This window comes from Scyliorhinus torazame, chromosome 22, assembly GCF_047496885.1.
Source record: "Scyliorhinus torazame isolate Kashiwa2021f chromosome 22, sScyTor2.1, whole genome shotgun sequence".
NCBI lineage: Eukaryota > Metazoa > Chordata > Chondrichthyes > Carcharhiniformes > Scyliorhinidae > Scyliorhinus > Scyliorhinus torazame.
The window spans coordinates 77765359-77777804 of NC_092728.1; the positions used below are offsets into that span (position 1 = coordinate 77765359).

The 12446-nt window shown below is 46.2% G+C and overlaps 1 protein-coding gene across 12 annotated transcripts in view; it reads right to left on the reverse strand.

The window, feature by feature from the left end:
• Positions 1-12446, reverse strand: part of strbp (spermatid perinuclear RNA binding protein) — a 276353-nt gene that overhangs the window by 195796 nt on the left and 68111 nt on the right. Inside the window, exon 2 of one of the 12 annotated variants that reach the window (XM_072488403.1) lies at positions 7875-7973. The exons of the other annotated variants lie outside the window; for them this stretch is intronic. The gene's annotated coding sequence lies outside the window, so the exon portion shown is untranslated. The remainder of the gene's footprint in view (positions 1-7874; positions 7974-12446) is intronic. 12 annotated transcript variants of the gene reach the window in all.

Sequence of the window (12446 nt, forward strand, 5' to 3'; positions counted from 1 at the left end):
CTCCTAAGTTTTTTCCATTCTTTCATAAGGGGTGAGCATTGCTGGCAATTGTTGCCCATCCATAATTGCCTCTGAATTGAGAGGCTTGCCAGTCCATCTCAGAGGACAGTTAATAAGAATCAACCACAAGCAAACTTGCTTCCCTAAAGAGTATTAGTACCAGATGGGTTTTCATGACAGTTGAAATTTCATAGTCATCATTAGTGAGACTAGCATTCAATTCCAGACTTCCACCAGCTGTCAAGGTGGGATTGAACACATGCCACTGAGGATTTGTCTGATCATCTGGATGACTAGTCTAATGACATTAACAGTACATCATCTCCCCCAAAAGTGGAATCCTAATGTATCCATTTTGATAAAATAGAGGCAGTTTACCAACATTTAAAAAAAATAAACTGGAGCACACCGTCAGAAACTGAGCACAGATTGCCACTACCTTTTGATTGTACACAAAGCAGGCTTGCTTTGCCGTACAGTTGGATGAGGCTGTTAAAGCTGTTCTCCCAGCTTTAGCAATGAGTATATCAGTCATGGCTTCTGACAGTTTCAAACCTCAAAACCAGTTCAAAAGATTGCACATTTGTTTCATTAATTTAATGAATATAGCAACATGATCGCCAATGATACCAATGTGTAGCATGCATCAAAATTCTATCAGACAGCACGGTTATAAATGTCACACACACTCAGTGCCACAAGAGGCCCCATGGATAGTGTTAATGCTCTATCTTTGAAAACCAAAGTGACTAAACATGCCTAAGTACTCTTCCTAATTAATAAAGTAGGGTAATCATATATATGTTTAAATGGATATTATTCAACTCAGAGGATGCCAAACTATGCAGTGTTCTAGAGGTTGCCAAGCTAATCTAAATAGGCCATACCACAACTAGCATACTTTGGGTCACCAAAACAAGAGAGTGACTTACCCCAAAAATATGTAGCTCAGGCAATACAGTTAGCAGAAGTCCACTACTTTTCTTTCTGAATAATAATAATAATGATCACTTATTGTCACAATTAGGCTTCAATGAAATTACTGTGAAAAGCCCCTAATCACGGATTAGGAACAGGGTCCTGGCTTGCTCGGAGTTACAACCATTTAAACGTTTGGTGCTTGGAAAAAGAAAAGTAAAATCTGATTTCTCACCCATCCCACCATGTCAATTACCTTTCCCTCACTCCGCTACTCCATAGGCATATTCGGATACCATATAAAATGTTTTAACAGTAGTTGCTAATTCAACTGTAGACGGCAACGCAGCAAAACTCAATGATGACCTCAACTTTCATATTCACACATTTCCAGCTAGGATCACTGCACAACAATCAGGAAGGCCACTCATGCTTTATCCTCTCTCTCTCTTCTCCCCACCAAACCCAGGAGCCATGTAGCTAATTATAGCACATCTACTCTGGCCTTGATTAAAAGCGGCTAACTTGACAGTGGCTAGGGTTTGAACATGGGAGCTCTAGTTATCTGACTCAGCTTCTGGTCAGGGAAACATACAAATCAGATTTTTTGCAGTCCAATGATGGAAGATATTATTATACATAGCAGAAGTGTCAAAGGACAAAAAATGTTTTTAAAAATTACTGAGGTCTGTAAAACAAATTATTGCAAAGAGATTTTGAACAAAAATCCAGCCCCACACACGCATCTAGAAGATTTAAATATTTAGAAAGGACAATGGCTAAAAAGAAACACTGGGAAACTTTTAAATCACTTCCTGCGTAAACAGCTCTGCAATGCATGTTGGTGCTTTACAATGTGAACAAGAAATTCGGCAACAACAATGAAGCAAGGGTCCACTGCTGGCCATTTATGTACTCTATGAAGTAAGTACTCAAAGGGTAAAACTAAGGGTTGTATTTAATCCAAGTGACAGGGGTCTCACATTCTGGTTGGAGAACCAGCGAGAGCTCTGCATTGTCTCCATTGGAGAAGGAATTAAGCTATTATGTCAATCAGGTACTTAACTGGCCAACAGTGGGCCTTTGCCAGGGTAAGGACCCTGGGCTGAACGTGCCGCCAGAGAACTGCCAGCCAATTAGAGGATGACAGCAGCCAATTTTAGTCAGTACCATTGGGAGCAGCTGCTGGCAATGCACCCACCAGAAGCCCAGGATCATGGGTGAGTGAGAGTAGGATGGGAGCTGAAGGATGGAAAGAGTGGGGTGAGGAGGGTTGGCAGCAAGGCCGGGGTTTGGCTCTAAGTGACTGTGGTGTTGGGTGCGCTGATGCACAGATGAACCAACACAGTTGTATTTGGTACAACTCTATTTTATTTCAACGGCTATATACAATTCGGTCTGGATACTCTGCACATGGTGTCTCCCTGAGTGTGTAGTGTAACAGGTCCTGTCCTTGTCCTGGTCTCCAGCTCTACTGGCCACCAGGTGTCGTGTTTGTCCTTTTATACTGTCCCTGTCCTTGTCTGTGATTGGTTGTGGTGTTGTGTGTTCTGATTTGTCTGTTGGTGTGTCTATCATGATGTGCGTGTTTGAATATCATGACATCCCCCCTTTTTACAAAGATATGTGCCTACTTGGTTATAAATATAATTGTGTGTGCGCATCTAAGAGTGTGTGTGTGTTATTTACAGCATGTGCATACGACGTAACTATATACATGGGGCGATGTCGGGTGCGTCATGCTAACGAGGTTGTACCATAACAAAACAGGAATGCAAAAAAAACTTTGAATAGTGGTCCGGTCAAACGATATCTGGAACGATAAAACAACAACAGGTTATAATACAGTAGTGTTTAACGTTTAAACGTATGAATAATGTCATAAGTCCAGTCTAATAGGTGTGCGACGAATTTGGGTTGACCGCCTCAAGGGTGGGTCAAGAAACAACGGCTGATGTGCAAGCCTGGCCACGGGTGGCGATGGAAGGGGCATGATCCGTGGCAGCTCCACGAAGTCATCCTTGGGAACCAGTGGAGGATCCGGCGTGTGTGCACGGTTCAGTTGCGAGCGTGGAAGGCGGCACAAGGCTCGCCGATTGCGCCTACGCACCAATCCATCCGCCATGCATACCAGGAACGAGGTGGAGTGTTTTTTCTTTTTATGTTTGTGGTGGGGCTGTTGGATGGCATCTTGTAGCTGATGGGTCGTTGACATTGAAGAGGTACCATCACTAATATCATGCAAGGCGATGAATGTGCCAGATGTTGAAGTCGGCTGAGACTGTGCATGCTGGTTCTGGCCACATGCTGTGCTGGAAGGGTGATTCTGCTGAGAAGGGTCGAAGCATGTCGCCTTGGAGAGAGAATTGCTGCTCGCATCAATGTCTGGTGATGGTGTGAAACTAGAACCTTGCATCAGATAGGAAAACGCTATGTGGCGAGGCTGTGGTGCAGCAAATCCTGGGCAGTAACTAAGGCATCCAATCTGTAGTGCAGATTGCACTGGCAGTTGTCCTTCAGTCTTGATTTCATTAGTGGGCAATGCGCAGTGTTGGCCTGTTTGAGAATATGCTGCATAGACTGCCGGCTGCTGCAGGCTTGAATATCGGGTCTGTCCAGCATGAGCTGTCGTTGGCCGCACTGTCGGTGTGGACCAAATGTGTGGACATAGCTGTGGTGTAAATTGGTGTATCCGTCTTGGACTGTCGGTGCTGGTTGTTATTGCTGACCCAGTGTGATTGTCACGTGATCCATTCCCTGTCGCTGTGGCATCCGCTGTCACCCTGAGTGTGCCACCACCGAGGCCGCGGCACTGCCTGTCTGGAGCAAAGTCTGGCGTACGTGAATCAGAGTCGGCGCCTGGCCGCTTCCCATCTGGAGTCCGGTCCGTCTTCCGCCGATGCTCCCCGTCCGGAGTCCCAGCAGGCTCACTGGAGGCAGCTGAGATTTCGTGAAGCTGCACTTGTGGAGTCGGGACATGCAGGAGTGCATTGATTAGTGGAGAGGTTCGAGCCAGAGGGTGGAAGTGGTGCGGTGTCACCGCAGTTGTCAGTGGTCCCACCGTGATCGTCGAGTGCCTCCGTACGCACTAGGCGAGGTCCGTCACTTTGCACCCCCTGCATGGGAAGTGGGACGCCGCCGTCACTCGTCTCACACCCCGTGGATGGATCCTCACTGGCAGCTTGCTGTTCACTAGGGTTGGGTAAATTGTCAGAGTTTTCATCTGGTGGTGCAAACCATGGCGGTCGACTGTCATTGTCTTGCCGTTGTCCTTCATTTGGGCTTTTCTTCTTTGGAATTTTAAATCTTCCCCCAGACATTGCAGAACCTTGTTTATTACCCTCAAGTTCTCCCATATGTATGGCCTCGAATGTTGGATCCAATGTTTCTTTCGACATTGTACTATGTTCCAAAGAACATTCCGTTTCAGTTTTCTTTTCAGTGACTTCATATGTATCTTTGTTTAATGTACATGCCTTCATAGTCTCTGGGTTTGATTTTGCTGGGACTGGCATAGTCACAGTCTCTCTTTTAGTGTTCTCAATTGCCCACATTATACTCCCCAGACATAACTGCTTAATCTCTGGGGTTAGTGTGGTACAATGGATAGACGGGTCGACCTTATCTGCATCTTCACCATCAGTGGAAAGCACAATTGGTTCACTTGAAACTGCTGCAGGTTTTAAGTTCTTTATCTGGCTACTCGATGTCGGTGTCCTCAGGATTTTTGCTCCAATGTTCTGCTCATTTATCAGTGGAGTGTGTATAGGTTCAATGCAATTAATGTTCCCCTCAAGGTTTGAAGAGTCATTACTGACTAACTGCTGGTCTCCGAAGTTGGGACTTTGCGGTGTTGTGTTGAAGGGAGACATTTGTCCCTGCTGTAGATATGATTCAGGTTGTGTTATTTCCATTACCTGAGGATCAATGTCTTGTCCATTTTTTTGATCCGTACTAAAACACTGGCAATTCTGTTTGCTCCTTGCAAGTTAAACATACAAGTAATTTTTTTTAGCAAATCCTCAGCATCCTTCTGTGACCGTGCAGCATTATTAATCTCTGTTCGGCTATAATGATCCTGAAGGTCAGCGCATAAACCTTTTTCTTTCGGGCTTGGAAGAGGTGATTCCTTTGGCTTGTCTTCAGTTGGGCTTGAACAGTCATCAGCGCTGTGCCCTTCATTGTAGCATGAGAGACCGTCATGGTCATGCTGCTGTGCAGTGGAGCATGGTAGGCTGTTATAGCCTTCTTGCTGTTCACGTGAGCATGGCAGACTTGCATCGTCTGGCGATGGTTGGTCAGGAGACTTTGCTAGACCCTCACGGTCTTGTTCCTGCAAGGACTGCGCATCGGAGTCAAGCGTTTCTGCCCTTGTGGAGTCTGCCCACGAGCTTGCTGTGGAGTCTTGTGATACTGGAGTCGCTTCTTTTGCATGCAAGGACTGGGGTGTGGAGTCTTGCATGTGTTCTTTCACAGAGTCGGGAACGTTGAGCGGGACGTGGACCATGCTCTGTGTGGCAGCGGGCCGCTCGCCGTGGGCTTGCACCACTCCCTGTCTCCTAATTTCAGGCTGCGGCATCATCCGGCACTGATGAGTTGGGACGTCAGATGCGCTGGGTTGAAGATCCTCAGATCCGAAAAGTGAATCCGCATCTGCGTCGGATTCGATGTGGGGGTCGCCAATGTGCAACATGAAAGGTTCATCCGAGTCGTAGTCGTATAGGACCACGGAGTTGTAATTGGGCTTGCGAGGTCCAGAAAAAATGTAAAGATCGGTATCGAAATATTCGAGGTCGGAATCATCGGCTTGTGCATAGGTAACTGCTTGTTGCAGGGTTCTTCGGAGTTTAAATTCATCTCCTGGGTCAATTTGCGGCAATGTGCTGTCATTCCAGGTGAGGGAAGGTTGTTTTACAGCTTTAACAGGTTTTTGTTTTTTTGATTTGGGAGGTTTCCCTTTTAAATTGGATTTGGGACGTTTCCCCTTTGAATTGGTGCGGTCTGGGGCCTCTGACATCCTGACGCTCGGTATGTAGCACGTAGGAAGCGACTGCGCATGCGCAGATCACTGTTCCTTTACCGATGGCCGTTTTCTTGACTGCGCATGCGCAGCGTCTCGCGCATGCGCAAACGAAACTTCCGGTTCTGCGCACTGCTCGCGCAACTGTGCTAGCGTGATACCTTTAGCAAGATGGCCGCCGACCTCGACCCAAATCTCTCTCAGGCCCGGGATTTCGGCCTCCGGGAATTCGGCCTCCGGGATCCCGGCCACGAGGTGAGTACTGCCGCTTTTCTTACCTTTACTTGCCGATTGGAGTGCGTTTTCCTCACAGTATTTGGCAAATTTATTCAGGACTGCCTGGTAATCGTACCTTTGTTGCCTCCTGAAGAACTTGAATTTTGTGAAGATTTCTTTTGCCCTTGCACCGGCGATGGTGAGGAGAAATTCAATTTTTTCATCATCAGCCAGGTCTTTGAGTTCAGCTGCCACCAGGAATAATTCAAACGCTTGCCGGAATCGCCGCCAGTTTTCGCGGAGATCGCCGTGGCACTGGAGCGGCTGCGGAACCGGGAGCTCGTACAGCTTGCCTGGGTATTGCTGGTTGTCTCTGTACACTGAGGTATGCCAGCAGGTATCGATCCACTCCTGTACACGGAGGTATGCCGGCAGGTATCGATCCACTCCTGTACCATGTGGTGTCGGGTGCTCTGATGCACAGATGAACTAACGCTGTTGTATTTGGTACAACTCTATTTCATTTCAACTGCTATATACAATTCGTTCTGGATACTCTGCACGTGGTGTCTCCCTGAGTGTGTAGTGTAACAGGTCCTGTCCTTGTCCTGGTCTCCAGCTCTACTGGCCACCAGGTGTCGTGTTTGTCCTTTTATACTGTCCCTGTCTGTGATTGGTTGTGGTGTTGTGTGTTCTGATTTGTCTGTTGGTGCGTCTATCATGATGTGTGTTTGAATATCATGACAGTGACCACTCATTTTGCCCCTCCCTCAATCAAGCATCGTGCAGCAGCAGTTACTGGCAAAAATATGGCCGGAACCGACTAATCAAAATGGTATTATTGCTTTGAGTTTCTGTGAACAAGGGCTTTTGCACAGGGTTTGCGACTGACACGCCCTGCTATTGGCAGCCAATATTCATTACAAATAAACTTTATCCTTAATGAGATTTTATTTCCATTTCTGGGTTTCAGAAAGGGTTGGAGTTTACAATTGCTGTTGTATTAATGCATACATTGTTAATGTTAAAAGACAGTAAAACATATAGCAAGGTAAATTGTCCAAAATGCTGGATTTTGACCCAAATTAAAGCACAGCTTCTTGGGTTTAAAAACTGTATTGCATTACACTTTTTCTACAGGCATGAAACATGATAATGAGGGCCTGACAAGACAGATGGAGTGCATTATGTGTCAGAAGTGCACCACTCACCACATTTGGGAGGGTTGTTCCATAGTCATCCATTGCGTGTGCCTAAAACAGGAATTCTGACTCTTTGCAAATACAAATTGAGGGAAACCTTTCACAAACTTTGACTGAAAATGACTGCAATGGCTATGAGGATTAGCAACCAAGTTAGTGTCTTAAGGAAACTGCTGAAGGCAATTAAAAATTACTTTATGATGTAGCAATGGGTAAGTGGGACTGAGCCTCATTGCTCGAGATTAAATTCAACAGCCATGCCCCCCCACCCCACAAAAACATGTCACCCCCTCTCTCTCACCTAATAGGACGTTAGAATGCAAGTGGTTAAAACAGCTTTCCCTTAGCTTGCTGCCTGTCTCTAAAATCCATCAGACGGTTGTAATTTATTTCCCCTCATCTTAAGCACCAGGGCCTAAACTCACACATGATACAAGTGGCTACAAAAGACAAAGGCACCATCAGAAGGGAAAGGTGCAGAAAGGAACTCTGTCCTTTTAAACAGATGCATTACTTACTAGAATTACCACGCTATTTCTTTTCCTTTTTACAGTTTCCAGATCGATAAATTATTGTCATCAAGGAGGCCTCGTGCGCAGCAAAATGTGGCAATTTCCCTGCAAGGTTCCAGAAACATACATAGAAAATAACAGTAGTCCATTTGGCCCATCGCACCTGTCTGCCATTCAACATGGCTGAACAGCAAATTTAATACCTTTATCCCGCCTTCCCCCCCATATCCATAAGACATAGGAGCAGGATTAGGCCACTCGGCCCATTGAGTCTGCTCCGCCATTCAATCATGGCTGATATTTTCTCATCCCCATTCTCCTGCCTTCTCCCCATAACTCCTGATCCCCTTATTAATCAAGAACCCATCTATCGCTGTCTTAAAGACGCTTAGTGATTTGGCCTCCACAGCCTTCTGCGGCAAAGACTTCCACAGATTCACCACCCTCTGGCTGAAGAAATTCCTCCTCATCTCGGTTTTAAAGGATCGTCCCTTTAGTCTGAGATCGTATCCTCTGCTTCTAGTTTTTCCCACAAGTGGAAACATCCTCTCCACGTCCACTCTATCCAGGCCTCGCAGTACCTTGTAAGTTTCAATAAGATCCCCTCTCTTCCTTCTAAACTCCAACGAGTACAGACCCAGAGTCCTCAAACATTTCTCATACGACAAGTTCTTCATTCCCGGGATCATTCTTGTGAACCTTCGCTGGACCCTTTCCAAGGCCAGCACATCCTTCCTTAGATACTGGGCCCAAAACTGCTCACGATACTTCAAATGGGGTCTGACCAGAGCCTTATATAGCCTCAGAGGTACATCCCTGGTCTTGTATTCTAGCCATCTTGACATGAATGCTAACGTTGCATTTGCATTTGCCTTCTTAACTGCCGACTGAACCTGCACATTAACCTTAAGAGAATTGTGACCAAGGACTCCCAAGTCCCTTTGTGCTTCTATATAGCCTCAGAGGTACATCCCTGGTCTTGTATTCTAGCCCTCTTGACATGAATGCTAACGTTGCATTTGCATTTGCCTTCTTAACTGCCGACTGAACCTGCACATTAACCTTAAGAGAATTGTGAACAAGGACTCCCAAGTCCCTTTGTGCTTCTGATTTCCTAAGTATTTCCCCATTTGGAAAATAGTCTAAATTCCTCCTTACAAAGGGCATAACCTCACACTTTTCCACATTGTATTTCATTTGCCACTTCATTGCCCACTCTTCGCTTGTCCAAGTCCTTCTGCAGCCCCCTTGCTTTCTCAAGACTAACTGTCCCTCTACAGATCTTTGTATCATCTGCAAACTTAACAGTGCCTTCAGTACCTTCTTCCAGATCATTAACGTATATTGTGAAAAGTTGTGGTCCCAGCACAGACCCCTGAGGCACACCACTAGTTACCGTCTGCCATCCTGAAAAAGACCCCTTTATCCCCACTCTCTGCCTTCTGCCAGTCAGCCAATCCTCTATCCATGCCAGGATCTTAGCCTTAACACCATGGGCTTGATCCCTTTAGCCCCTAGAGCTACATCTAATGCCTTCTTGAAATCTCACAACATCTTTAGCCTCAACTACTTTCTCTGGTAGCGAATTCCACAGTTTCACCATCCTATGGGTGAAGAAATTTCTCTTCACCTCAGTCCTAAAAGGTTTACCCCTCATCCTCAAACTATGAACCCTAGTTCTGGACTCCCCCACAATCGAGAATTTTCTTTCTGAATCTACCCTGTCTAATCCTGTTAGAATTTTATAAGTTTCAATGAGATCCCCTCTCACTCTTCTAAACTCCAGTAAATATAATCCTAACCAAGTTGATCTCTCCTCATATGACAGTCCTGTCATCCCAGGAATCAGCCTGGTAAACCTTCGCTGCACTCCCTCTACAGGAAGAACAACCTTCCCCAGATAAGGACACCAAAACTGCACACATTGCAGGTGTGGTCTTACCAACGCCCTGTACAATTGCAGCAGGACATTGCTATTCTTGTACTCAAATCCTCTTGCTCCTTCAGGAGCAGTGCTCCGAAAGCTAGTGATTTGAAACAAACCTGTTGGACTTTAACCTGGTGCTGTAAGGCTTCTTACCATGCTCTCTTTTTGAATAGCAGGCTTACAGTAGCTACCCTCCAATCTGTAGAACCATTCCAGAGCTCAAGAGAAATTTGGAAAATAGCCACCAAAGATCTACTATTTCTAGAGCCACTTAAGTACTCTCGGATGAAGATCATCAGATTCTGGAGATTTATCAGCATTTAATCCCATCAATTTTTCCAAAACAGTTTCTGTACTCATACCAATTTTCTTGAGCTCCTCACTAGTTTCTCAGAACGTCTAGTGCATTATTCATCTCTTCTTTTGTGAAGAGAAAAGCAAAGTATGAATTTAGTTCCTCAGCCATTTCTTTGTTCCCGATTATGAATTCCCCCGTTTCTGAATGTAAGGGCCCTACAATGTTGTTTTGTTTCACTGAGTGCTGACTTTGGGTGCATTTGAATGCTATAGTGAGAGTTTGGTGACTGAGGGAGTTAGGTGAGGAGGGAGCAAGATGCTCCTTTCGTTTCATTTCCTCAAAGAGCGAGAAGGGAGCCGGTTTACAGAGAGTGCAGCTGACTGGGAGCAGAGTCGGAGGGCAGAGTTCCAGTTGGTCCATAGGGCAGCTACATTCTGTAAGATCTGAGGGGATGGAAGCTAGGGCAGTTGCATGCTCCTCTTGTAGGATGTGGGTGGTGAGGGATACCACCAGTGTGTCCCCGCTGACTACACCTGCTAGAAGTGCATCCAACTCCAGCTCCTCAGAGAACTGGAGCTGGATGAACTTCGGATCATCCGGGAGGCAGAGGGGGTGATAGAGAAGAGTTACAGGGAGGTAGCCACACCTAAAGTACAGGACAAGAATAGCTGGGTTACAGACAGGGGAAGGAAAACGAACAGGCAGACAGTGCAGGGATGCCTTGTGACCATTCCCCTTCAAAACAAGGGGATGCTGTTGGGGGGGGTGACCTACTGGGGGATGGCCCTACCGCCAGGTCTCTGGCACTGAGTCTGGCTCTGTGGTTCAGAAGGGAAGGGGGGAGAATAGAAAAGCAAAGTGATAGGAGACTCAATGGTTAAGGGAATGGATGGGAGATTCTGTGGTCGCGAGCGAGACTCCCGGAAAGTGTGTTGCCTCCCGGGTGCCAGGGCCAGGGATGTCTCGGATCAAGTCCACAGGATTCTTAAGGGGGAAGGTGAGCAACCATAAGTCATGGTGCACATAGGTGCCAACGACACAGCTAAGAAAAGAGATGAGGATCTAAAAAGTGATTTTAGGGAGTTAGGTTGGAAGTTAAAGAGCAGGACAAGCAGAGTAATGATCTCAAGATTGCTACCGGTGCCACATGCAAGTGAGGCAAAGAACAGAGAGCGAGTGCAGCTGAACACGTGGCTAAAAGGCTGGTACAGGAGGGAAGGCTTCAGATATGTGGATCATTGGGATATCTTCTGGGGAAGGTGGGACCTGTACATGAAGGACGGATTGCACCTAAACTAGAGGGGCACCAATATCCTGGGTGAGAGGTTTTCTAGCGCTCTTCAGGAGGGTTTAAACTAGTTTGACAGGGGATGGGAACCAGAGCTATGGATCAGAGGATAGGGTAGCTGTTGAACAGGCAGAAATAGTATGCAGCAAGTCTGTGAGGAGGGATAGACAGTTCATAGGGCAAAGTTGCACTCAGTGGAATGGGCTAAAGTGTGTCTGTTTCAATGCAAGGAGTGTCAGGAATAAGGGAGATGAACTTAAGAGCATGGATCAGTACTTGGAACTACGATGTTGTGCCCATTACGGAGACATGGATTTCACAGGGGCAGGAATGGTTGTTAGATGTTCCAGGGTTTAGATGTTTTCAGCAGAATAGGGATGGAGGTAAAAGAGGGGGAGTGGCACTGTTAACTAGGGAGTGCACCACAGCTGCAGAAACGAAGATAGTTGAGGCGGGTTTGTCTGAGTCAGTATGGGTGGAAGTCAGAAACAATAAAGGAACAGTCACTTTATGGGGAGTTTTCTATAGACCCCTCCAATAGCAGCAGAGATAGAGGAACAGATTGGGTGGCAGATCTTGGAAAAGTGCAGAAGTAACAGAGTTGTTGTCATGGGTGACTTCAACTTCCCTAATATTGACTGGAACCTCCTTAGTGCAAATGGTTTGGATGGAGCAGATTTTGTCAGGTGTGTACAGGAAGGATTCCTGACTCAATATGTAGATAGGCCGACTTGGGGGAGGCAATATTGGACTTGGTGCTCGGCAACGAACCAGGCCAGGTGTCAGATGTCAGTGACCACAACTCCTTGACCTTTACCATAGTCATGGAGAGGGATAGGACACATAGCATGGGAAGTTATTTAATTGGGAATGGGGAAATTATACTGCTATTAGACAGGAGCTGAGGAGCATAATGTGTGAACAATTGTTCTTGGGGAAATGCACCACAGTAATGTGGGGATTGTTTAAGGAGCACTTTCTGCGAGTGCTTAATAGTTTTGTCCCACTGAGACGAGGAAGGAATGGTAAGGTGAAAGAGCCTTGGATGACAAAGAAGTGGAGCTT